General features: G+C 43.7%; 1 long non-coding RNA gene across 1 annotated transcript; it reads right to left on the bottom strand.

Moving 5' to 3' along the window:
• Position 1: 1 nt before the first annotated feature.
• Positions 2-26,886, bottom strand: LOC309559001. The gene is made up of 2 exons (XR_014225437.1): positions 26,795-26,886; positions 2-106 (listed from the first exon to the last, which is right to left on the bottom strand). It is a non-coding gene; the product is annotated as an uncharacterized lncRNA (long non-coding RNA).
• Positions 26,887-27,059: the final 173 nt, after the last annotated feature.

Below are 27,059 nucleotides of genomic sequence, written 5' to 3'. Positions count from 1 at the left end.
ATTTTTGGTAAAAAAAATCACAATAAGCGTATTTTGATTGGTTTGCGCAAAAGTTATTGCGTTTACTAACAACGGGAAAGATTTATGTCATTTTTTTTTTTTTTAACTAGTAATGGCGACGATCTGTGATTTTTTTTTGCGGGACTGCGACATTGCGGCGGACAGATCGGACCCCTAACTGACATTTTTGACACTTTTGGGGGTACCAGTGACATTAATACAGTAATCAGTGCTAAAAATATGCACTGTTACTATAAAAATGACACTGGCGGGGAAGGGGTTAACTTTATTGGTGATCAAGGGGTTAAGTGTGTCCCTAAGGGCGTGATTCTAACTGTCAGGGGCCGTGGCTTGTTAGATCATCACAGAGACATACGATCCTACATAGCAGGATCACATAGCCTCAGTGATGATCTAAGGGAGAATGACAGACGGCTGTGTTTACATCGGCCGTCTGTCTTTCTCCCTCTCCTGCGGGAGATTGCGAGTGGCCGGCGGACATCGGATTTGCCAGTCACACGCACGGGGATATCAGTGAACGAGTGGGGGCAGGAGCGCGCCGACGGCGGCGCGCACTCGCCCCCTACAGGCGAGTGAGGTACACATACGTCACTTTCCCCAGGAGAGGCTGACTGCCGCAGTATATAGTAGTGCGGCAGTTGGCAAGTGGTTAAAATGGCCATAACTTTCTTTATTTTACAATAAAAAAATTTTAGACTGCATTGAACTTCAGGCATTTGGAAAAAAATAATCACAGATTAATCCATTGTAGCACTGCCCCCTTGAGGACTGCTGGACCTTACATATACGGATTCCCCTGGGTTACCAATGGCAACTTTGACATTCACAGTCAATCACTTTACTTTTTGGCTCGGTCAATAATCCGTCCAGGGATATAGTTGTTTTGTATTTTATTTGATAAATTAGGTATGGGAGAAGGGAATAGTGCAGGGATCTTCAAACTACGGCCCGAATAGTGGTATACTCCAAATTGACGTAGCACTACTCCCTTGGGAGCTGCTGGTTACGGGTTCCCCTGGGTTACCATTAGCAACAACATGACAGTCTGACATTTTCCCAAGTGCTTTAGCTCAGTCAGGACACAGTCCAGTAGCTTTGGTTTTTGTGGTTTTATTTAGAACTTGGATGGGAGAAGGGAATGAGTGGGATACTCCAACTTTATACACTATGCACAATTGGCTGGGACGACTTGAAAATGCTGAATAGCGCTGAGTAACGCTAGTCACGGATAGGCCGCTGTTTCACTTTGCCCTTGGCTGTGAAGTAGAATAATTGAGCTTCCTGAGGTACTGTACTGCTGAATAACTTCAGGGCCCTTCCTGGCACCCCCTTTGTTCCTAATCTTCAGGGTCAACTACACGGCACCCCGTTTACTGATACACTCCTTGTGTGAGCTGGCCCCTTGATCCCCTGACTTCTCTGGAGTGGTCCCCTTTCCTAGGCAGACCCTTAGGCAGATCTCCTGGTACTCACAATACTGTTTTTCCCAAGATGATTCTGCCAGCAGCTCCACTGGTCAGCACTTTGGATCCTCTGCAGCTCAGCTCCTCACCTGGTTCACTAGGCCGACTGCCTATGACCACCTTCCTCACACCTGCAGGAGGAGAGACAGCCGTCCACCTCCTCCTGGGACTTTGTTCACGCCAAACGTCCCCCTGTCACGTGTCCCCTCCGGATTTATGGGCAATCCCAGGAGGCATTGCAGCAATGCCCTCCCACTGGGACTGCCATAAAACATGATGTGTCACTGGCTGGGTTTCCTCCACTGTCCAACAAGCTCCCTCATTGGACACAGTGGGAGACACTCCCTCAGACCCAGTAACTCACACCTGGAAACATGTGACAGGCAGAACTAACACATCTGGCTCCCCTGGTAGGCAGAAGGAGCCACCTGAGGCTTTTACCTAGCACCTACCTAGGAGGGTGCTACATAAGTATGCACAATTGGTTGAGGACTCACATCTTGGTACAGCCAGGCTGTTGGTTCACCCTGCCACTAAAGGTGAATTAGAATTAGGTCTCTTTCTTAAGACGACTTGGTGAACTATTGATTGTCTTCAGGGCGCTCTCCTCAGCATCCTCTCTCTCTCTTTACTGCTGACACCTGTCCTCTGACTATCCTACACATGGGGTGGCCCCCCTCAGGTCAGGCTCCTTGACACGAGTCCCTGTACTCACGATATTTTTTTTTCCAGGGTCTCCAGTGTCTCCCCTTCAGTCAGCTCTCCTGGACCTCTGGGTTTAGCTTCTCTCATCCATTCCTCCGGCCTTCAGGACGACCTCCTTCTACAGAGGAGGAGGCAGCCGCCACGCTCAGGTCAGGCCCCTTGACACGAGTCTCTGTACTCACGATACTGTTTTTCCAGAGGCTCCAGTGTCTCCCCTTCAGTCAGCTCTCCTTGACCATTGGGTTCAGCTCCTCTCATCCATTCCTCTGGCCTTTAGGATGACCTCTTGCTACAGAGGAGGAGGCAGCCGCCACCCTCCCTCCAGGACTCTGCTCTCCAGCCAAAGACCTCGCAGCACATGTGCTCCTGGCTTTTATACAGTATCCCAGAATGCACCGAGGCGACCTGCCCTCTGCCAATCACCAGGACTGTACTAAAGCCTATGCATCCATTTGTCAGCTTTCTTTCCACTGTCCAACATGCCTCCCTAATGGACCAGTGTGAAACACTCTCTAGACATAATGAATCACATACTGAGCACACTGAGCAGACCTCACTAACAGATCCTGCTCTCTAATAGGCAGAGAGCAATACAGATTTGCCTGCTGCTCCTCTGATAGGCAGACAGAGCTCAAAACTTTACTCTCTCACTAGCACCTAACTAGGAGGGTGCTACACTATTAAAAAATATGAAATGTGTTTAACCACTTACCGCATATCAACGTACCGATACGTCGGTACACTTTGCGGGGTTATACCGGGATGATGCCTCTAGTTAGAGGCATCATCCCGGTACCGTGGTTTGAAGCCGACGGTCGGCTTTCCGTCGGTAACGACCGATGTGGCTCGGGAGCCGCTCGATCGTTACCCGGGGGGGCGGGAGGGGACGTCCCCCCCCTCCCGCCGTCTTCCGTGGCTTTGCCCGTGGCTCCCGTCCCACCGGGAGCCCCGAGCACCCAGCCGGCACATCCGCCGGCTGGATGGAGTCCCGATGAATGCCGGAAACGGCATCGATCGGGGCTCCGATGACGTAACCCGGAGGCGGCGTCCATGACGTCACTTCCGGGTTACTGTGCTGCAAAAGGCGGCAAATTTAAAAAACGGCTGTATGCAAAAATGCAGTTTTCGGCGTTTTGCATACAGGGAAGTGTAGTGGAGGGGTTTGGGGTCTTTTAGACCCTCGATCCCTCCATAAAGTGTACCTGTCACACATATTGGTGTCACAAGGGATGTTTACATTGCTTGTGACAGCAATAAAAGTGATCAGATTTTTTTTTTTTAAAAAAACCTGTAATAAAGTTTAAAAAAAATAAAAAATAAATAGGAAAAAAAAAAAAAAAATTTTGCCGCCCCCGTCACCGTTAGCTCGCGCACAAAAAAAAAACGTATACGCAAGTCGAGCCGCGAATGAAATCGCTGTTCAAACCCCACATGTGAGGTATCGCCGCGATCGCCAGAGCGTGCGCAATAATTAAAAAAAAAGAGCTACACTCTACCTCTAAACTGGTAACCGTTAAATAAATTTAAAGCGTCGCAGATTGAGATCTCTATTGACCGTAGTTTGTCGCCATCCCACGGGGGGGGGGCAATTTTAAACCGTAACATGTTGGGTATCTATTTACTCGGCGTGACATCATCTTTCACAATATACAAAAAAATGGGCTAACTTTTCTGTTTAGTATTTTTTAAATGCAGTGAAATGTGATTTTTCAATTTTTTTCCAAAAAAATGGCGTTTTAAAGACCGCTGCGCAAATACCGCTTGACAAAAAGTTTTGCAATGACCGACATTTTATTCTCCAGAGTCTTTGCTAAAAAAATATACATAATGTTTGGGGTTCTAAGTAGTTTTCTAGGAAAAAATACTGGTTTTAACTTGTAAACAAAAAGTGTCCGAAATAGGGCTGGGGCTTAAGTGGTTAATAATGCAGATACTGTAAATACCTTGATATGGTATCAGCCTCCTGTACAGCAGCACTCAGAGTTGGATAGGGAGGGGCAGTTCTGGGACCCAATGCTGCATGCATATATGCTTATGAGAATCATGCTGACAGAAAACAGAGTCAGCAGGGAGAGGAGGTCAGTTGACCTAATATTGGTGCCTAATTGCAGCAAAATAAAAATAAATAAAGATAAAAAATTTCACCTGGCTTGGTGTGCTCTCTGGCTGTGTAAATCTCAGGACTGGATGGACAGAACTACAAATTCTTTGGTAAAAAAAAAACGGACTCTCATATATATATATATATATATATATTACAGTGTGCTTAGCTTTGTGCCGGGAGTTCAGGTTTATTAACTACTTAACGACCTCCCGCCACAGTTTTACTGCGGCAGGCAGCCCTTCCTGTGCAAACCGACGTAACTGTACGTGGGTTGCGCGCATGCAGCTAGGGGGCGAGCGCGCGCCCCGCCGGCGGCACGCTCCCACCCCCCACTCGGCATCGGGGACTCCGGTGCACGGGGCAGGCAGCTCCGATTGCCGCCTGACACCCGTGATCATTCCCTGCTGGGAGAGAAGAATGGTCAGATGTTTTAAACACAGCTGACCGTTCTTCTCCCTGGAATGATCATAGAGTGCCTGTGATCCTTCTATATAGGAACACATGTCTCTAAGGTCATTCCATAAGCCCCGCCCCTATACAGTTAGAAACACGCCCCTAGGTACACATTTATCCCCTTGATCACCCACTGTGTTAACCCCTTCCCTGCCAGTGTCATTATTACAGTAACAGTGCATATTCTTAGCACTGATTACTGTAGTAATGTCACTGGTCCCCCCAAAAGTGTCAAAAATGTCAGTTAGGGGTCCGATCTGTCCGCCGCAATGTCGCAGTCCCGCAAAAAAAATCTCAGCCATTACTAGTAAAAAAAAACAAAAAAAAACAATAAAAATTATAAATCTTTCCCGTAGTTTGTAGACGCGATAACTTTTGCGCAAACCAATTAAAATACGCTTATTGCGATTTTTTTTTTTTACTAAAAATATGTAGCAGAAAACAAATTGGCCTAAAATGTTAAAAAATTTTGATTTTGATTTTTTTTGGGAATGTTATATAGCAGAATGTGAAAAATATTGTTTTTTTTTTTTTTTCAGAATTGTTGCTCTATTTTTGTTTATAGCTCAAAAAATAAAAATTGCACAGGTGATCAAATACCACAAAAGAAAGCTCTATTTGTGGGAAAAGGAGGACAACAATTTTATTTAGGTACAGTGTCGCTCGCTTGCGCAATTGTCCATTAAAGTAACGCAGTCCCGAATCGCAAAATAAGGCCTGGTCATTAAGGGGGCAAACCTTCCGGTCCAGAAGTGGTTAAAAGGGTAACTAAATACCTGAATGGCAGCAGAACCAGAAAGCCATTTTTTAGGGCCCATTAACACTATCAAGTTGCAGCCAGTAACACCAATGCATGTTATATGTGCTGGCCCCATGGCAAATGGTGGTCAGGGTCAGGTTGCACCTAACAGTGGGAGTCGCTTACCCCCTTCATGACCAGGCCATTTTTTTTGCGATACGGCACTGCATTACTTTAAGTGACATTTGCGTGGCCGTGCAATGCAGTACACAAATAACATGAATGTCCTTTTTATCCCACAAATAGAGCTTTCTTTTGGTGGTACAGTATTTGATCACCTCCGTGTTTTTTCTTTTTTGCGCTATAAAAAAAAACTATTTTGAAAACAAAAAAAAATGTACTTTCTGCTATAAAACACATTGAATAAAAAATCAACTTTCTTCTTCAATTTAGGCCACTATGTATTCTGCTACATATGGTTTGTAAAAAAAAAATCCCAATAAGCGTATATTGATTGGTTTGCGCAAAAGTTATAGCATTTTCAAATGATGGGATATTTTAATGGAATTTTTATTTATTTATTTTTTACTAGCAATGGGGGCGATCAGCGACTTATAGCAGGACTGTGACATTGCGGCGGGCAAGTTGGACCAAGTGACACTTTTGACACTTTTTTGGGGACCAGTGACACTAACACAAAATTGATAAAAAATGGTCTCACATTGTCATATGCGTTCACCTCCATCCCTAATTGAATCCAAAAAAAAAGAAAAACATTTGCCCTGGTGGGACTTTAATTGAGGTGGACGCATAATCACTTGGGTAAGTATATAATTTATTGAAAATAATCAACATACAATAAATGCATAGACCAATATTCCATACAGGCAGGGGAGGACTGGGCCAGGGGGCAGTGGGGCAATTGCCCCCCAGGCCGCTCTGATGCCCCGTAAAAAGGCTGCACCACTTCTGCCACAGACATGCCTAAAGGATTCCTGGTGAAGACAAGTAAAAAGTGCCCACCGCTGACCTACTGAGTGCGGGATGAAGACAAGGACAGAACACAGCGCCCCCCAGCATGGATAGTGTAAACTGTGTCTGAGCAGAGGCCAGTTCCGTGCCCCACTGGAGACCCCCCCCCCGGCCAGCCCCAAGTTTGGCCAGTGAGCAGAGAGTACCTGGAGTGGATCTTCAGCCTGAAATGGGGGTCAGGAGGAGGCCAGGAAGAGGGAAAGTGGGAGGAGGGCCGAGTCGCTGCACCATGGGCCTCTGGTTTGTACTTGCCCCCCTGGGCCAAAAGCTGCCAGTCAGCCCCTGCATACAGGCATCAATGCATTGCATATAAAGCCTGATGGCAATACTATAACAATACCAGCATTGGGTAAAAAATGTCATATATATTGTGTTTTGAACTCGATGCGTTTCGTAAATCGGATGCTTACTCATCAGGAGAAACTGTACATGAGCCTGTCTATAAAATAAATGTACACAAGGTATCAGCGTTGACATAATAAATCATGTATACATAAATATCATGTCAACTCTGATACCTTGTGTACATTTATTTTATCGACAGGCTCATGTACAGTTACTCCTGATGAGTGAGCATCCGCATCACGAAACGCGTAGAGTTCAAAACACAATATATATGACATTTTTTTATGCAATGCTGGTATTGTTATATCACCATCATGCTTTATATGCAATCTATTGATGCCTGTATGGAATATTGTTCTATGCATTTATTGTATGTTGATTTTATTCAATAAATTATATACTTACCCAAGTGACTATGCGTCCCCCTCAATTAAAGTCCCACCACGGCAAATGTTTTTCTTTTTTCTTTTTTTGTGACACTAACACAGTGATCAGTGCTAAAAAAATATGCACTTTCACTGTACTAGTGACACTGGCAGTGTGCCAAATAGAAATAAAATGCTCTGCTCATGAAGGGGGTAAAAGTCAAGTGGTTAATACCGTGTTTCCCCGAAAGTAGGACATCCCCCGGAAATAAGACCTACTAATCATTTTGCCTCTCGCTGAAATATAAGGCATCCCCCCCGAAAATAATACATCCCTGTACATAAGGCCCCACGAAGCTTACTAGTACCGTAACTCTGAACCGCATCGGTGGGCGCCGCCGCGCAGCTCACTGTAGGCCGCAGCACAGTCAGAGCAGACAGGACAATCAGAGAGCTGCCGCCTGCTGCTTGCTCCGCCCTGACAGTGAGTCGCGCGGGGTACAGTTTGTGGACACACAGTTGGGCACTGAGCACTGGTGACTGAGGTAGGAAATGTCTGATTAAGTTGTGGGGGGGTGACTGGCACAGGGGTGGGGGATCACTTACCATAAAATGACACAGGAAGATCAGAGGGGGACAATCAAAATGACACAGGAGGATCAGAGGGGGCAATCAAAATGACACAGGAGGATCAGAGGGGGGCAATCAAAATGACACAGGAGGATCAGAAGGGGGCAATCAAAATGACACAGGAGGATCAGAGGGGGCAATCAAAATGACACAGGAGGATCAGAAGGGGCAATCAAAATGACACAGGAGGATCAGAGAGGGGCAATCAAAATGACACAGGAGGATCAGAGAGGGGCAATCAAAATGACACAGGAGGATCAGAGGGGGCAATCAAAATGACACAGGAGGATCAGAGGGGGCAATCAAAATGACACAGGAGGATCAGAGGGGGCAAAATAAGACATCCCCTGAAAATAAGACCTAGCGCATCTTTGGGAGCAAAAATGAATATATGACACTGTCTTATTTTCGGGGAAAGAAGGTAGTAGTAGTATAAAAATAATTGAAAAACAACGTGGAAATCAATATATTTGATATATGATTTAATATTTTGATTATGGATATGCAATAAATATATATTTTCTAAACAAATGGAATTAAAAATTAACTTTTGTGAAAATCTTCCAGGTTCAATATTTCTGAGCCATTGACCTGGAACAAGTATGGAAATCAAGGACTTTGACTTGACTGGTAATGTGAATATTCCATCCAGTAAGTCAGAAAAACATGGAAGCCAAAAGATCCAACAGCACTTTCCAAAGCAGGTTAGCCATGGCCATCAAAATATTTCTCTAAGTACAGGTTCCCTTTAACGTTGTACTTTTTTTTTTTTTTCTTTTTTAAACACACTTCACTCGCCATGATTAATGGCGTTTTATGGATTTGATCTTGAACGCAATCTGGAATTTCCAAGTACAAAGTTCAGCGATCAAACAATGGCTGTGACGAAAGAGCTAACTAGTTAATTAACACATCTTTGCGCAGTTTGACATTTATAAATGTCAGTCTAAGTGTGGCCACGCCGCGCTAAGACGTCAGTAGCAGGCCAGGGTGTGATCGCTTCCTACAGAGTTCATGATGAAAGCTTCAGGATGAAAAAAAAATAGGGAGCCGGTTCTGGAGTCAGCACCAGAGGTTCTGTGATGTCACAAAGTGAGCTATCAGTTTTTTTCCATCTGCTGGGCTGCGGTGTAGACCCAAATCTGAATCTACTTATTGTGAGCTAAGAGGGATAACCTGGACCAACCAATCAGAATCGAACCCTTCAGCATTTTTAACTCCGAAAAATTGGTTTTATATGATTAACTACACTTTGATTATTGCTTGTTGTTTTATAAAAGCTGAACTCCAAAAACTATTTGTGTTGTGTCTTGGTCCAGCTTGGAATGATATACACTGTATTGTCAAAAGTATTGGGATGCCTGCCTTTACACGCACATGAACTTTAATGGCATCCCGGTCTTAGTCCGTAGGGTTCACTGTTGAGTTGGCCCACCCTTTGCAGCTATAACAGCTTCAAGCAGGGAAGGTATTACTGCTCCAGGTGTCAGTACTCCGAATCACACCTCCACCTCGCAAACAGGTGTATATTGATAAATTGTGAATGCTACCAGTGATCAATGATTATAGCACCACCATCCCTGTATACATAAAGATTGTAGAGATAGAATCTGGGATTTTAAAGGTGCTTGAAATATCACTCTACTGGCACTTTTACACTGCAAGTAGTGGCTCGGCTCCACTCGGCACTGCTTGGCTCGGCTCGGCTCAGTTTGCTTTTCCACTAAGTGGTACGAGTCGGCACCTTTCAGCGCTGTATAGGCTCTACTCAGCTCGGTTTGCTTTTCCACCAAGTAGTAAGTGGGTGGGATTACAATGATTTTCTGACCAATCAGTGGCTAGTAGTGACAAACAATCAATGCTGCATGCAAAGGATTGTGGGATATGGTATCGGTACGGCATGCTTGGATCCCCAACCGAGGTGGTACTGTTTAAGCAAGCCGTACCGAGCCGTACCATGTAGTGGAAAAGCACAGCTGTACCAAACCGTACCGAACCGTTCTAACACGTACCATGCGGTACCATGCAGTGGAAAAGCACCATAAATCCACAAAATAAGAGAATAATTAATCCATAATTAATCCATAATTGGGACAATAAATGTTAAAAAAATCTATCCTTTTATTTGTTTGAATTAAAAACACACATCAATACACAATTGACACAAAAATAATTTTTGCACATATGTTAATAAAGTTGTTTTACAACTTGCAAACAGGTGCGCTCCTCCACCTTCTGTTTGAGGATGTCCCACAGATGCTCAATAGGGTTTAGATCTCGAGAAATGCTTGGCCAGTCCATCACCTTTACCCAGAGGCGTAACTAGATTTCTCAGGGCCCCGGTGCAAGAAATCATGAAGGGCCCCCCCCCCCCCCCCCCCCCGAAAAAGCATATTTTTGACCCCTTTTTTTTTTTTTTTTTTTTTGCAATATAACAAAGTAAAACATTTCTGTTTCTGGTTTCAACTTACCATAACTGAAGCTTCAGGATAGGACTTGACATGACAGGTCACAATGATGAGAGGGGACCTGCAAAACATAAAGAACAACCATAAATTAAAGAGATACTGTGTGGACATATATTGGACAAAGTTATAGCCAAAGATCCACATTTCAATAAGATATTTAGAGACATAAAATATAACATTTTAAATGAGATTAATTTGGTGGGGAGGGGTGTGGGATCAGGGCGGTGGTGGTGGTGAGGGGTGTGGGATCAGGGGCGGCGGTGGTGGGGAGGGGTGTGGGATCAGGGGCGGTAATGGTGGTGAGGGGTGTGGGATCAGGGGCGGTAATGGTGGTGCGGGGTGTGGGATCAGGGGCGGCGGTGGTGGGGAGGGGTTTCAGATCAGGGGCGGTAATGGTGTTGAGAGGTGTGGGATCAGGGGCGGCAGTGGTGGGGAGGGGTGTGGGATCAGGGGCGGTAATGGTGTTGAGGGGTGTGGAATCAGGGGCGGCGGGGGTGGGGAGGGGTGTGGGATCAGGGGCAGTAATGGTGTTGAGGGGTGTGGGATCAGGGGCGGCAGTGGTGGGGAGGGGGGTGTGATCAGAGGTGGTGATGGTGGTGAAGGGGGGGTGAGATTAGTGGTGGCGATGGTGGGGGGGTGGGATCAGTGGCGGTGGTGAGGGGGGGGTGGATGGTGGGATGGGATCAATGGCGGTGATGAGGGGGGGGGGTGATGGTTGGGAGGGGGTGGGATCAATGGCGGTGGTGATGGTGGAGAGGGATCAGTGGGGGCGATGGTGGGGGGGGGGGTGGAGGAGGGGTGGGATGTGGTGTCACCACTACCTCTGTCTTACTGATCCCATCCCCCCACCACCGCAGATCTCATCCCTACACCCCCAAAAGCTCTGTTGTAGAGGATGAGATCTGTTCTGTGCCAGGCATGGGATGGGATCATTAAGAGGCAGCATTCCAGTAAGCCAGCAAGGGTGGAGTTTGGGATCAAAAAGGCAAGTTGAAACAGAAGTTCACTTACGATTAGCAGTCAGTCAGCGTCGAGACGATTTCCCCCTCACTCAGGCTCAGCAACTCCAGCCAGGCAGACACAGCATGTGGTCTCCTCACACTCGTCTGGCAGAGGGGAGAACTCCTCCTCCCCCTGCATTCTATTGGTGTCAGCTGGTCAGCTGACTTTCAGTGACTGTCCACCCCTGCTGCCTCACTGCATCAGCCATCTCTCGGATTGGAGGATCGGCAGGGCTGAGGGCGGTGCAGGCAGCACAGCAGCAGAATGCAGGATTGCAGGTACTCGTAGATTGCTTTACACTGCACACATGACATGCCTGTACCTCTCCGCCCCCCCCCCCGCGCACAACGATCGGGGAAGGCGGCATCCAGACCCCGATAGTTCCGCTACTGCCTTTACCCTCAGCTTCTTTAGCAAGGCAGTGGTCATCTTGGATGTGTGTTTGGGGTCGCTATCATGTTGGAATACTGCCCTGCGGCCCAGTCTCCGAATAAAGGGGATCATGTTCTGCTTCAGTATGTCACAGTACATGTTGGCATTCATGGTTCCCTCAATGAACTGTAGCTCCCCAGTGCCGGCAGCACTCATGCAGCCCCAGACCATGACACTCCCACCACCATGCTTGACTGTAGACAAGACACACTTGTCTTTGTACTCCTCACCTGGTTGCCGCCACACAAGCTTGACACCATCTGACCCATATACTTTTATCTTGGTCTCATCAGACCACAGGACATGGTTCCAGTAATCCATCTCCTTAGTCTGCTTGTCTTCAGCAAACTGTTTGCGGGCTTTCTTGTGCATCATCTTTAGAAGAGGCTTCCTTCTGGGGCGACAGCCATGCAAACCAATTTGATGCAGTGTGCGGCGTATGGTCTGAACACTGACAGGCTGACCCCCCAATCCTTTAACCTCTGCAGCAATGCTGGCAGCACTCATACGTCTATTTCCAAAAGACAACCTCTGGATATGACGCTGAGCACGTGCAATCAACTTCTTTGGTCGACCGTGGCGAGGCCTGTTCTGAGTGGAACCTGTCCTGTTAAATTGCTGTATGGTCTTGGCCACCATGCTGCAGCTCAGTTTCAGGGTCTTGGCAATCTTCTTATAGCCTAGGCCATCTTCATTGTAGAGCAACAACTCTTTTTTTCAGATCCTCAGAGAGTTCTTTGCCATGAGGTGCCATGTTGAATTTCCAGTGACTACTATGAGGGAATGAGAGCGATAACACCAAATATAACACACCTGCTCCCCATTCTTCACACCTGAAAACTTGTAACACTAATGAGTCACATGACACCGGGGAGAGAAAATGGCTAATTGGGCCCAATTTTGGACATTTTTACTTAGGGGTGTACTCACTTTTGTTGCCAGCAGTTTAGACATTAATGGCTGTGTGTTGAGATATTTTGAGGGGACAGCAAATTTACACTGTTATACAAGCTGTACACTCACTACTTTACATTGTATCAAAGTGTTATTTCTTCAGTGTTGTCACATGAAAAGATATAATAAAATATTTACAAAAATGTGAGGGGTGTACTCACTTTTGTCAGATACTGTATATATGGATCAAATAAGCTGCAAACCAATTAGTTTACTGGCTAAATCAACAGCCAGTACTCGGCCCATAATCATGTGTGGTTAATGAACTCAAATGGGCGATGTATTGGCGAGAATAAAGACAAGACCGAATCACCCATATATGGGCCATAATCCCATCCACTCACCAGGAACACCATCCATATAAATGTGAAAATCTAAATCAAAAGAATAACAATAAAAACTACTAAAAAGTAAACACTATAGAAAGCTCGAGGTGGATAGACACCCTAGTACCCAAACAATCCATATATACTCATTATTCGTCACAATGTATGGGTACCATAAATGTCATATGGAATATACATTATAATTTTCAAACAACAACAATAATCTAATAATAATAATGATGAATATTATACAAAATACCCAAAATACCTCTAAAAAGTACATTGAAGAATGATGGGGAATATATACACGTTTATATTTATCAATTTATATAATGTATAACAAACACATTTCCCATACTTAAAGAATATATATAAACTATATGAACCATATGGAGAAACCTTTATAACAGCTTCAACTCTTCTGGGAAGGCTGTCCACAAGGTTTAGGAGTGTCTATGGGAATGTTTGACCATTCTTCCAGAAGCGCATTTGTGAGGTCAGGCACTGATGTTGGACGAGAAGGCCTGGCTCACACTCTCCGCTCTAATTCATCCCATAGGAGTTCCATTGGGTTGAGGTCAAGACTCTGTGCAGGCCAGTCAAGCTCTTTCACCCCAAACTCACTCATCCATGTCTTTATGGACCTTGCTTTGTGCACTGGTCCAAATTATTTGGTGGAGGGAGGATTATGGTGTGGGGTTGTTTTTTAAAATGATTAAAAAAACTGAGATTTTGAAGACTCTTGAAGGGAGCAAAAATGAGCAGGAGCTGCAAAAAGGCAAAACGTTTGTTCCATTTTTGTATAAAGTAAATACGGAGGGGGGGTTGGTATAACCTTTGTCAGGGTTTTTTTTTCTTGCCATATTTGTCCCATTGGGGAGATTTACGTTCACTTCCTGTCCCATAACCAAAGCAGGAAGTGAGAGGAAATATCCCTCCAACGTAAGGGGATCCTTAGTTATCACCAGAATTGGTGTGACAACCTACAATTTTTTTTTTTTTTTAATTTTTGATGATAACAGTAAACAGGACAAACAGAGAGGATGAATCTCCCTAAGGCTCAGTTCACACAGGGGCGACGCTACTTGCTGGGGCGACCTGTGTGCACCGCGACTTTGGCGCGACATGCATGGACTTCATATCATTGAAGTCAATGCAGGTCGCCTCCAGGTTGCCCCAAAGTAGTACAGTACCCTTTTTCTAAGTCGGATCGACTTGTGTCGCTCCTATTAGAACGGGTCCTGTGCTAATCAATGGCAGGCGACCCACCGCGACTTGTCAGGTGACCAAGTCGCCTGACAAGTCGTGCTGGTGTGAATTGTGACTAACAGATACTCAAACAGCAATAAAAACTGACAGGAGTTCTAATCCCTCTCCACTCTATCCAAACCTAAAACATTTTGCCTTTAGTTATACTGTAACACTTCTCTTTACTGCAAGCCTATTTTTTTAAAAACTGTTTTTCTTTATGCATTACGCTCCATTGTTAGATTTTTATGTCACTTTTTATAACAAGCCGTGACACATCATAAAACAACAATGATTACAGTACAGATCTTCCATTTTTCGGGGCATCGTGCACACAATTTTCATTACAGCAATACTGTCTGTCATCCACATGACATGATCCTATTATTTTAGCTGCTTTTGTTTAAACTACAGTTTTACGGTACGATAAGCCAAGTCCGAAATTCAACCCAGCCTCTATGGGATCCAGATACTAGCAGAATTAGAAAGATACTGAAGATACATGAGTAGCCAGAAGATCGTCCATATGGTCTCTTTTACCTGCTCTGTCCTCCCCTGCATGGTACAATGTTCTTCTAAGTGTAAACACGCAGATCACATACAGATGCGTCTTACATTGTTAAAAAAAAAAAAAACCTGTAAGCGAACAGATGAAGAAAATTTAGAAGTTCATACTTTTGTTTGGAGAGATTTGGATTATGAGTATTGTCAGTATTAGGTGCCGGGGGGGGGGGGCGAGGGGGGGCAATCATCAGCTCTGATATTTGAAAAAAAAATAAAAATATTCCATAAATAAATATAGTTACATAGTTTGTGAGGTTGAAAAAAGACATCAGTCCATCCAGTTCAACCTATGATGTGTGTTTGCTGTTAACCCGTACATTGTATACCCCTGTATGTTGTGGTCTTTAAGGTGCCCATCTACAAACCCCATTCAAAAAAAGTTGGGACACTGTACAAATTGTGAATAAAAACAGAATGCAATGATGTGGAAGTTTCAAATTTCAATATTTTATTCAGAATACAACATAGATGACATATCGAATGTTTAAACTGAGAAAATGTATCATTATAAGGGAAAAATAAGTTGATTTTAAATTTCATGGCATCAACACATCTCAAAAAAGTTGGGACAAGGCCATGTTTACCACTGTGTGGCAACCCCTCTTCTTTTTATAACAGTCTGCAAACATCTGGGGACTGAGGACACAAGTTGCTGAAGTTTAGGAATAGGAATGTTGTCCCATTCTTGTCTAATACAGGCTTCTAGTTGCTCAACTGTCTTAGGTCTTCTTTGTCGCCTCTTCCTCTTTATGATGCACCAAATATTTTCTATTGGTGAAAGATCTGGACTGCAGGCTGGCCATTTCAGTACCCGGATCCTTCTTCTACGCAGCCATGATGTTGTAATTGATGCAGTTTGTGGTCTGGCATTGTCATGTTGGAAAATGCACGGTCTTCCCTGAAAGAGACGACGTCTGGATGGGAGCATATGTTGTTCTAGAACTTGGATATACCTTTCAGCATTGAAAGTGCCTTTCCAGATGTGTAAGCTGCCCATGGCACACGCACTAATGCCACCCCATACCATCAGAGATGCAGGCTTCTGAACTGAGATCCTCCTGAGTTTGCCCACTACAAACAGACTGAACCCCAAAGATTCACAACTGTTGTTTCTGTGGAGACTATCCCTGCCTGCATTCAACACCCTAGACTGAAGGGTGAAAAGAGTGAGTGCGATACCTAGTGGCCCCACAGGTATAGGCACCTGATTTCACCAGCCTTATTTATTTCACCAACCCTTCCTTCTGCACAGGCACTGCTCCCAGCACTTTAAAAAGGTCTTTTATTCTGATTTACATATTTCTTGTGGAAAGTTTATTTATCACATTTATTTTATACATTGATTTTATAACCCGCACTGGATATTGCACTTTTTTGAATAAATTAATTTGCACCTTGTTTATCGTATCGTTTTTAACATTTATTTCTGGCACTGAGCACCTTATGGGCGTATACATTCTAGCCCAAATATAGATCCTGTTATTTGGCACTTGCACTTTATCATCACTTGTGGACCTATTTATTTATATATTAGTTTATTTAATATTTTCTGTGTTTTTGATGAGTACATACCTTGTCAGGCTTATTTGGGGAGGTTAAATTTACAAATAGAAATGAAATGTTATATTTTGTTCTGTATAGAAATATGAAGCAATGACATCCATTTTTTTTGTTAGGTTACTGAAAGGTTAAATCTCCTTTAAAAGTGCCTGTTCAGGAAATCCTTAAACAGGTTTACCCCAAGCATGCTGTGTTGACCTAAGGTAATAAATAAATAGTCTGTTTAACTTTCTTTAAGATAAAGTCTAGCTGACGCTATTCCAAGGTAATCTTATCTGTGTGTGGAATCATAAAACCTTAGTTAGTATTTTCTATGCTTAAACCTATGTAAAAATAAGATTTAAAGATATTTTATAATCTTATATGTAACATAATATTAACAATGAAATATATATATATAACTAACATACATAGATATGTAGAAAACTGTTATATATTATAATTGTTTCATATTTTGCTAAATTCTAACTTTACTGATTTTGATGACTCATCACTGCATGTTTAGTAAGGCTTCAGTAAATAAGCTCTTGTAAGTGGTAAAGCATCATAAAACTTTTCTGGCCTTGCCAGGTGTTTAGTCTAGGAGGTCTGAATTGTAAACTCTTTGTCAATATAAGGTGCAAAGTTTATTTGAAGATAAAGAATGCTGCTATATTGCTATATGTTGAAGTTAAGAGCAATGCAATACCGCCATCTCTGGTGACTGACTGCTACTAATTGAGGTCTTAGGTTGAAGGGTCATTTCCAATATGTATAGATATATATATATTAGATAAGATATATTAAATATTAGAACGGTGTTACAAGATTAATTCTTTATTTAGATACATGGTGGATATTAAATGGACATGTAATAGATGAGAGCATGGATACTTTTTATGTTATTTTATGATACTCTTAAATATGGAGATATCGTCATTTAATTTCAATATACTGGTTGACCAAGAGGTGTCACCCAATGACCTCACCAGTTAATGAATAAGATGTTCCAACCAATGGGGATCATGTCACTCCTTCTGGGTTTAACTTATGGTAATTTTAATAGTCCTTTGTTCTATACCATATAAAAAGAAAAAGCCCAGATGACACATCACACATACATTTGCCCATCATACATCACACATACAACATACACACTACCACAGCCATGCATAGACTCCTCTACACAGACTCCATTTTGCTCCATCATGTATCTGAACCTTTGAGGGACGCCAAACGAAACTCCTCCCTACCCGGCCACCATCTTGGAAAAGCAGCCATCTTAAAGACTCTGGTAACGACCATTCTAAGCTAGCGGCCATTTTAAATATGGTAAATATGCCTTGCTAATTATTTGATTATTATTCAATATTGTTTATGTACTTCCTTAAATGTTTTACATTGCATATTTAAAAGGTAACGAGAGTACAATCCCAGCCGTATAAACCATATGAAGATTTTTCTCTAAAGAGATGATTTTTGTTTTTATAACATTTTTATTAATATCAGATTTAGCGCATATTGGCGTATTAGTCTCACGTTTTGCATAGCCTATTCTCGCTTCATCTGCAGTGGAGTGACTATCAGATTGTGCATTGCGCAGACAATTGTGGTCTGATTATATAGAACATACATTTATGGTTTATACTATACCTGGAGAAAACATAACCCTGCGTTATTTTTACTTTCATTATTGAGCTACACATCATATTGCATTTATTGTTTGAAGTTCGTATTTTTGTAAAGTTATCTTTTTGTGTCATCTCAAGTTTGATCATTTATTGTGATTACATGTCTGGTGAATAAATATTTTATATATATTCCATACTGTAGACTGTTTTCACTAAGATTGGTATATGCTTTTAAAAAGAAATGAATCAATAAAAAGAATTCGCTACATATTGATTTGTGGAAATAAGTGGAGACTCTCCTTCCGCACAGATTTTTGCTTATTGACATAAATAGACACTGTTATATTCAGAGCAGTATAAACATTCTGACATAATGGAGGCGGCCCAGCGAGATATTATTAATTTCTGACATAATGGAGGCGGCCCAGCGAGATATTATTAATTTATTATTAATTCTCATAACCTATAGGATCTATTACAATATTTATTCACAACAGGAAGCGCCGATTCCAATCTTTTCATACCTTTCTTTCTGAACTGTGCGCTGATAACAATTTGGGTTGTCCTTGTCCTCTTTAGTCCGGATGACATGGGGTCCCAGTTTTCCAAAAAGAACTTCAAATTTGGATTCGTCTGACCACAGAACAGCTTTCCACTTTGTCACAGTCCATCTTAAATGAGCCTTGGCCCAGAGAAAACGCCGGCGCTTCTGGATCATGTTTAGATATGGCTTCTTTTTTGGCCTATCGAGTTTTAGACGGCAACGGCGAATTGCACGGTGGATTGTGTTCACCGACAATGTTTTCTGGAAGTATTCCTGAGCCCATGTTGTGATTTCCATTACAGTAGCATTCCTGTATGTGATGCAGTGCCTGTCGAAGGGCCCGAAGATTAGGGATGATCGAACGGTTCAGGTCGGCCATCGGTTCGGAAAAAGTTCGGGATTCGGCAACCAGAACCGACCAAAATGCAATGGGACAGGAACTGGGCTATAAAAGCCTATGATTGGACCAAAACCATCAGTAAAAGCCAATTGAGGGGGCAGGAGGATGCTAGGAATGTGATTGGAGTTACTAGGGGGTCCAGAGGCCAATCAGTAGTGAATACGCCCCCCAGTATATAAGATAGCCCCGCCAAATCTCTAGCACTGTAATACAGGGGCTGTGGAAGAGAGTGGAAGCAGTTCTGTTACTCCTGCTTCAAAAGTGTCATTTAGCAATTATTAGTGTAAGGAAAGGGATATCTAGTGTAGTTAGGGTACTATATACCACTATAGTTAGATTCAATAATCTAGTTTCTGTAGGGAAAATGTTAAGTGCCAGGGTGACTGTAGTGTAGTGTAGGGTGAACTGACTCTGACTGCTATGGCAGGGGGACCAAACTCTTCCATGTCAGGGTGACCGCCATAGAAATAAGATCGTTTGTATTAGAATTGCAGTAGAGCAGGGTAGTGGCTCCGCTACTTTTACACCTGGCCGTTTTTGTTTCAGGCGTTTTATTGGGCTTTTTTTGTGGACGTCTTTGGAGGCAGGCAAGACATCTGAACTGTGTAGGGGTATATATATACACACACACACATATATGTATATATATACACATACACACATATAGGTGTGAAAGTAGAAGAACCCTATGCCTGCTCTAATGAAATTATTTGCCTATATGTGTGTATGTGTATAAATACATATATGTGTGTGTGTATATATACCCCTATACAGAAGTTCAGATGTTATGTCTTCCTCCAAAGACGCCTAAAAAAAGGGCCCAAAAAAACGCCTGCAACAACACACCTAAACGTTTTTGTTGCAGGCGGTTTTTTGGGCATTTTCTGGGCATCTTTGGAGGCAGGCATAACATCTGAACTTCTGCATAGGGGTATATATACACACACACACATATATGTATTTTTACACATACACACATATAGGTGTGAAAGTAGCGGAGCCCTATGACTGCGCTAATGAAATTAGCTACACAATAAATACACATATAGTGGATTGGACTGGAGTCAGTGGAAGACTACCTCTCAGTAGTAGTTGCACTCACTGCAACTACTACAGTGTGCAGTCAGTACACAACTGCTATAAAAAGAGCACATGTCACAGTGGATTGGACTGGACTCTGAGTCAGTGGAGGACTACCTCTGTGTGCAGTATGGCACTCACTGCAACTACTGCAGTCAGTGCACAACTGCTAGAAAAAGAGCAAGGCAACAGCTACACATGTCATAGTGGATTGGACTGGAGTCAGTGGGGCACTATCTTCTGCTGCAGTATGGCACTCACTGCAACTACTGCAGTCTGCAATACTGCTAGAAAAAAAGCAAGGCAACCACTACACATGTCACAGTGGATTGGACTGGAGTCAGTGGAGGACTATCTTCTGCTGCAGTATGGCACTCACTGCAACTACTACAGTCTGCAATAGTGCTAGAAAATAAGCAAGGCAACCGCTACACATGTCACAGTGGATTGGCCTGGAGTCAGTGGAGGACTACCTGCAGTATGGCACTCACTGCAACCAGTGCAGTCAGTGCAATACTGCTAGGAAAAAAGTAAGGCAACAGCTACACAGTGGATTGGACTGTAGTCAATGACTACCACTGCAGTAGTGCACTCACTCACTGCAATTATTTTAAATCACTACTGCACTACTGCAGTAGTGATTTAAATTTATTGCAGCAGTGAGTGGCGTTCTACTGTAGCAGTAGTCCACTGGCACTGACTCCAATCCACTGTACTTTGTCTATTTTTTTTCTAGCAGTTTTGCACTGACTGCAGCGCAGCACAGTCAGTGCAAAACTGATAGAAAAAAATAGATAGACACAAGCTAGACAATGGATTGGACAGACTCAGTGGACTGGTGGACAGACACTACTACTACACTTTCAAATCAATACTCCCAGTTAAGTAGAACAATATTATAGTGCAGAAAGCATAACATTTCAGCATGTTCACTAGTTAAACAGCTTCTTTTCTTTTCATAAATTGCTGCCACTTCACTAAAAACACACTCACTTGATACTGAGTTAGGAGGAGCAGAAAGGTATCTTCTAGCATGAGAAGCAAGTCTTTTGTAGCGTGCCTCATTTTCTTTCCACCACTGAAGAGGATCATTTATTCTGTCAATTACTGGTTCCTTCAAATAGAGATGAAGTTCATCATCCAGGCTCATTATTGCAGATTCTGATGAATCCTCTGCATGAGGCCCCAATAAAACACTGAACATTGCATCTATTTGACCACAATGAATTTTCTCTTCTGTCCGTTGTCTTTTGACACATTTTTCTCTTGCATCCCGCTCTTCCACATCAGAAACCTTCTCTTCTTGTTCTTGACTTTTCTTTTCCTCAGGTGGAACCTCCTGCACCTTCTGTTGAATATCTTCTGTCAGCCATTGCTTTGCCTTGGCCAATACATCATCAGAAGAGAAAGTATGGTTCTTGTATCGAGAATCCAAAAGACATGCAAGCACAACATTTTTATTCTCCTCATGCTTCTCAAACCTTTTGGGGAGGCTGTCCCTCATAGCCTGCCTACATGCTTTGATGCCATGTGTGTTGGGTCCTTCATTCTGTTTAAGAAGCATCTTCAGGACTCTCACACATGGGATCACAGAGGAAACAGATAAGTCGTAATGACTCACCTCCAGTGTCACTTCCTCAATGGGTACGAGCATCTCTATAATGTTGGCTATATGTCCCACTGATCTGCAGTAGGGCAAGAATGTCCTCCAAGTCCATATTCACCAGAATATATAGTGAGAGCTCGCTTCTGCTCCAGCATCCTTTGTAACACGTGTAGCGTTGAGTTCCATTGTGTTGGAACAGCCTGTATCAGGTTGTTTTTGGGTAGGCCAAGGTCTTCCTGAATTCACCTCAGTCGCTGCTTGGCAAGAACAGAATGGTGGAAATGGCCTGCACACTTCTTCAGCATGCTAATAATGTCCAGCAATGCTTTCTGGTTTGACAGACCATCATTTACCACCAGTTGGAGGGTGTGTGCCATGCAACTGAGGTCTGACACTTCAGCAAGTCTCATATCTTTAACCATGTTCACTCCACTGTCTCGCAGCACAAGCATCACTCGGTCTTTGGTGATTCCCCATTCTTCTAGCATGCCTAGAAACTTTTCTTTAATGTGCTCCCCAGTGTGGGATCCTTGCATTACTTTTGTATTCAACACCAAATGCCTTCTTGTCCATCCGCTGTCAATGAAGTGGCATGTATGACTCATTAGTGATTCTGTTTGTCCTGACCAGCAGTCCATCGTGAATGAGAGTGAGTTGCCAGCATTCTCTGGTTGCAGCATAGCCTTTACTTTGTCAACGGCCTTTTGGTGAATCTTTTGCAGCATTTCAGTTCGATAAAATTTGTCACTCTTCAGTGTGTACCTTGGCTCAACTATGGACATCAACCACTTAAATCCAGAGTCTGACACTATTGTAAATGGCTGGTTATCAGTCACCATCATCTCAGTGATTACTCTGTCCAGCAGTTGGGGATCTTCCATCAGATTTTATCCAACTGTTTTTTTTTTCTGAAACATATCTGTTATTGTTGCCTGGGATAGGGATGATTCACCTTGTGATTTATTTTGTTTTTTTCTGTGCTGCATTATACAATTCAACATGAACTCTTAGATGGGCCCAAAGATTAGATGTATTTTTGTTTTTGGCAGTTATTGATCCCATGCTCACATTGTTTTTGCAAGTGTTGCACAGTGCTGCTGATTTTCCTGGAGATGGAGAAGAGAAATAGTCCCAGACCACACTTTTAATTTATCTCCATCCATCTCCATTGAAACAAGAAAGAGTCAGACACTAATATAGGCTTACACAAAATGACTGGCTGGCGTCCTGTAGTGGGTGGCTGTCTGGCTGGCACCCTGTGGTGGGTGGCTGGCTGGCTGGTTGGAACCCTGTGGTGGGTGGCTAGCTGGCACCCTGTGGTGGGTGGGTGGCTGGCTGGCACCCTGTGGTGGGTGGCTGTCTGGCTGGCACCCTGTGGTGGGTGGCTGGCTGGCACCCTGTGGTGGGTGGGTGGCTGGCTGGCACCCTTTCGTGGCTGGTTGGCACTGGGTGGGTGGGTGGCATCCTGGCTGGCTGGCACCCTTTGGTGACTGGTTGGCAGTGCCACCCTGTGGTGGCTGGCTGGCACCACTTTGATGGCTGGCTGGCACCCTTTCGTGGCTGGCTGGCTGGCATCGGGTGGGTGGGTGGCTGGCTGTCATCAACCTTTGGTGGCTGGCTGGCACTCTTTGGTGTCTGGCTGGCACCCTTTTGTGGCAGGCTGGCTGGCACTCTGTGTGGTGGCTGGCCTGGCACATACAGGTCCAGGGCCTGTGGCTGGCTAGCTGGTACAGTCAGGACTCAGGCAGGGCCTGTGGCTGGCTGGCTGGTACACAGTGGGTGTGTGGGACTGGGTTGCTGGAACAGATACAGAGCATGTGTCAGACTGTTGGTCACTGCTCACTCACTAGATGTAGAAGAACTGTCCCGACCGAACGCCTGTGCAGCATGCAGACTCCAGTGTGGCCGCGGCGGGCAAAAGACACTGTAACGAGGCTGAGGGAGGTGGCCTAAGAGCTGCCTAATGCGCGGAGGCGCATGGCGCAATATACGCGATGACGTCACGAAAATATCGGCAATATCGGTAAATCCAAAGGCCGATTCCGATATATCGGAGAAAGTATCAGCGTTTCCGATAATCGGTTGATCTCTAATATATATATATATATATATACAGTACATGATACATAAACATTATTTCATGTTTTGCATGTAATCATATAATACAAGCATTTGAATATTGGATGATCCCAAAAAGGCGGGGTACAGATGGACGCATTTCGCCCACAATGCGAGCTTCTTCAGGATCCGATTTCCAATTTGTATGAGCCTTATAATAAGTAAACAGTATACAGTGAGTATCAATTTACGATATATAGAGATGAAATAAACAAACATTACATATACAGGAAAATACAAATATTACATTACAATTAGATATACCAAAGATGAGGGAAATGAAAAGAAACAGGCATAAAATAGGGGAGAGGGGGAAAAGGAGAGGGGGGGAAGGAAATGCAAAGGGAGGAAAGAGGGAGGGGGAGGTATCAATCTTACCACCCCCAATACAAGGGTACAAACAAAGGCCTCCCACACAGTGCTGACATTTCAGTCCGACTTCGGGGGCTATTTGAGAGACATCTTTGATATCAGTGGGAGGAATAGCACCCCATCATTGGTGTCACTGGAAGGAATAGTGCCCCATCATTGGTATCAGTGGGAGGAATAGTGCCCTATAATTGTTATCACTGGAAGCAATAGTGCCCCATCATTGGTATCAGTGGGAGGAATAGTGCCCCATCATTGGTGTCAGTGGAAGGAATAGTGCCCTATCATTGGTATCACTGGAAGGAATAGTGCCCCATCATTGGTATCACTGGAAGGAATAGTGCCCCATCATTGGTATCAGTGGAAGGAATAGTGCCCTATCATTGTTATCACTGGAAGGAATAGTGCCCCATCATTGGTATCAGTGGAAGGAATAGTGCCCTATCATTGGTATCAGTGGAAGGAATAGTGCCCTATCATTGGTATCACTGGAAGGAATAGTGCCCCATCATTGGTATCAGTGGGAGGAATAGAGCCCTATCATTGGTATCACTGGAAGGAATAGTGCCCCATCATTGGTATCAGTGGGAGGAATAGTGCCCCATCATTGTTATCACTGGAAGGAATAGTGCCCCATCATTGGTATCAGTGGAAGGAATAGTGCCCTATCATTGGTATCAGTGGAAGGAATAGTGCCCTATCATTGGTATCACTGGAAGGAATAGTGCCCCATCATTGGTATCAGTGGGAGGAATAGAGCCCTATCATTGGAGTAAGGCTCGGTTTCCACTAGTGCGACTTGCTGTGCGACTTGACACATGTCAAGTCGCACAGCAAGTCAAAAGCCATTGTTTTCAATTCGGCCCGTTTCCACTGCCGCGACTTGAGAGTTGCGGCGACTTCAAAAGTAGTTTGTGCACTACTTTTGAGCCGGCTTCAGTGCGACTTCCCTCTATAATGAGGGACAAGTCTCACTGAAAGCCGCAAACAACTTTAGCTACAAAGTCGCGCTAGAAGTAGCACAACTTCGTAGCCGCGGTAGTGGAAACCGAGCCTAAGTGAGAAGAATAGTGCCCCATCATTGGTATCAGTGGGAGGATAAGCACGCCATCATTGGTATCAGTGGGAGGATAAGCACGCCATCATTGGTATCAGTGGGAGGATAAGCACGCCATTGTTGGTATCAGTGGGAGGAATAGTGCCCCATCATTGGAGTCAGTGGGAGGAATAGTGCCCCATCATTGGAGTCAGTGGGAGGAATAGCGCCCCATCATTGGTGTAGGTGAGAAGAAAAGTGCCCCAATCATTGGTATCAGTGGGAGGAATAGCAACCCATCATTGGTATCCATAGGAACAATAGCACCCCATTGTTTGTATCAGTGGAAGAAATAGTGCCCCATCATTGGTGTCAGTGGAAGGAATAGTACCCGGTTATGGTTGCCAGTCGAAGGAATTATGTCCCATTGTTGTTGTCAGTGGGAGGAATAGTGCCCCATCAATAGTCTCAGTGGAAGGAATTATGTCCCATTGCTGGTGTCAGTGGGAGAAATAGCGCCCTATTGTTGGTGTCAGTGGCAGGAATTATGCCCCATTGCCTACTGTAGGTGTTAGTGTCAGAAATAATGCCTCAAGGGCCAGATAAAGAAAAGAAAGGGCTGCATCTAGCCCCTGGGTCACAGTTTGGAGACAATTGGACTAGAACAATAAAAGCACTCCCATTCCACCTGGATACTTCTTGAAGGAATGCAAATGGAAAGAGAGAAGGAGGAAGTCCTTCTGGTTATCTTCCATGTAAGTGACCTTGTGGTTGGTACATCCGTATTGAACTTCTAGATAAAGGTAAAATATTTAAGTTATGTGAGTGACATTCCCTCTGATGCATCTGAGTGAAATGTTGAAGTGGGTGTGTAAAGTCTTGTTAGAGTGAGCAAGGTTTCTCAATGAACAAACAAAAGTAGCACAGTCATCCTGTGACATGATAAAACAGTTATATGAAAGTTCCCAAGGACTTTACACAACCTACTGTACACTTCTTAACTCGAGGATTCATCAACCTTCAGTCCTCAAACAGATAATAAAGACACAAACTGTGTGACGTGGGTTTAAATGGCCACAGCAGCCAATTTATTACAAATGAATAAATAAAAGAAATAGAACAATTTCAACAATGTAACTTCAATAATGCAACCAGGAGAGGGTCTTAACCACTTTAAGACCGGAAGGATTTGCCCCCTTAATGACCAGGCCACTTTTTTCAACTTGGCACTGTGTGATTTTAACTGACAATTGCGCACCTGTGCGACGCTGTACCCAAACTAAATTTACGTCTTTTTTCCCCCATAATTAGAGCTTTCTTTTGGTGGTATTTGATCACCTGTGGGATTTTTATTTTTTGCGCTATACACAAAAAAAAAAAAGCAAACAATTCTGAAAAAAATCAATATTGTTCACATTCTGCTATATAACATTCCCAAAAAACAAAATAAAAAAAAAAAATCCAAATTTTTTAACATTTTAGGCCAATTTGTTTTCTGCTACATATTTTTGGTAAAAGAAATTGCAATAAGCGTATTTTGATTGGTTTGCACAAAAGTTATTGCGTCTACTAACTACGGGAAAGATTTGGGTCAATTTTATTATTATTATTTTTTTTTACTAGTAATGACAGCAATCTGCAATTCTTTGGGGGACTGCGACTCTGCGTCAGACAGATCGGACCCCTGACTGACATTTTTGACACTTTTGGGGGGACCAGTGACATTACTACTAGTGTTGAGCGAACACGGACTGTATTATTCGTGTTCGTACCGAATAATTGGATTTTTTGTACCCGAACACGGACACGGACACTTTACTGTATGTAAAATCCGTGTTCGGTCGTTTTATTTCCGGGTTTTGCATGCTTTGGCGCTCTTTTCATG

This window comes from Pelophylax lessonae (genome assembly GCF_965119305.1).
Source record: "Pelophylax lessonae genome assembly, chromosome: 6".
NCBI lineage: Eukaryota > Metazoa > Chordata > Amphibia > Anura > Ranidae > Pelophylax > Pelophylax lessonae.
The sequence above is the reverse complement of the archived record's forward strand: the minus strand, read 5'-3'. Positions and strand labels throughout refer to the sequence as shown.